Genomic DNA, 1495 nt, shown 5'->3' on the forward strand with positions numbered 1-1495 from the left:
CGAAGCTATTTGTCGAGCAAGACCTTCAACCATCTCCTTGACTTCTTTGATTCCCGAAGTTGACTCGCCAATTTGAACCTTATTTACTCCCTTAATTCTTCTAGTATTTCTGAGTGATCGACTCCGTTGTTGGGAATTATCCGCTTGTCGCTGGAAGAATTCCCAAATCTCTTATGCACTTTTTGACATTAGCTCTCCTCCACTTGTCGCCATTAGCCATTCTTGCACATTTGGTAGTAATCCCTCCAAAAAGTATTAGCATTGGTGCCATTTCTCATACCCATGATGTGGACACTTCAAGAGTAACCCATTGAATCGCTCCCATGTTTCGAAAAACTGCTCGTCTTCTCTCTGGGTAAACTCTGAGATTTCCCTGCGAATAGCATTGGTTTTATGCACTGGGAAATATTTATTTAAAAATTTTGTAACCATTTGTTCCCATGATGAAATGCTATTGGCAGGTAAAGTATTTAACCATGAACGAGCTCTATTCTTTAAAGAAAATGGGAATAATCTGAGTTTTACATCATCATCTGAAAAATTCTCATATTTAAAAATTTGACAAATGGCATGAAAATCATTCAGATGATTATATGGGTCCTTATTTTCTAGGCCATAAAATGTGGAGAGACAATTTAGCACACTAGGTTTTAATTCAAAGCTCATAGCAGCTACATTTGGGTATCTTATACATGATGTGCTCAAATTTGCTAAAGGATTGAAATAATCCTTAAATAGCCTCTCCTGTGGTTGCAAATCCATTTTATTTTTTACTTGTTTGTGTGTGCGAAGTGTTTTCTCAAGTTCAAGGTCTATAGGTTCAAGATTAGGTAATAATGGCCTACGACCATGCATGCAAAACAAAAAAAATAATAATAAAGATGGGAACAAAACAAATAAAAATAAAGAAGAGAGAGAAATTACGATACTAACCTTATTGCGCTATTAAAACCTTTCTATAAAAATACACAAAAATAAATACGTGAAATAAATTAACTAAAAATTAAATTAATAAAATAAACAAAAATTACAAAGAAAAAATTAAATTACAGAATTTTAAAGAAGAGAAAAAAAGAAATACTAACCTTTATATGTAGATTCACTTTTTTTTTTCTTAATAATTAAAAAAAATACAAGAAAACAAATAAAAGAAATTATTCACAAAAATTAATTCTATGAATTAAAATTACTTATCTCCCCGGCAACGGCGCCAAAAACTTGTTGTGCAAATTTTAATGTACTCGCAAACGCACGAATCTATTGTAGTATAGATCAATGGTGACGAGTGTCGATCCCACGAGGAGGTGGATTTTAATTATGTGTAGAATTAATTTTGTAAATGGGTGGTTGGATTTATGGTGGAAATGGTTTGGAATATGCTAAAACTTAAATTAAAATGGCGAGAATAAATTCTAAAATTGGAATTGCAATGGCGATAATAAATTGAAGATAATTCTATTGAAATGACGTACTTGGGTATTCGGATCCGTATCAA

The 1495-nt window shown here is 32.4% G+C and overlaps 1 non-coding gene across 1 annotated transcript; it reads left to right on the forward strand.

Annotated features, from left to right (window-relative positions):
- Positions 1-277: 277 nt before the first annotated feature.
- On the forward strand, positions 278-381 carry LOC112095935. The gene has a single exon (XR_002904095.1). It is a non-coding gene; the product is annotated as a small nucleolar RNA R71 (small nucleolar RNA).
- The last annotated feature ends 1114 nt before the right edge of the window (positions 382-1495 follow it).

This window comes from Citrus clementina, unplaced genomic scaffold (genome assembly GCF_000493195.1).
Source record: "Citrus clementina cultivar Clemenules unplaced genomic scaffold, Citrus_clementina_v1.0 scaffold_1, whole genome shotgun sequence".
Taxonomy (NCBI): Eukaryota; Viridiplantae; Streptophyta; class Magnoliopsida; order Sapindales; family Rutaceae; genus Citrus; species Citrus x clementina.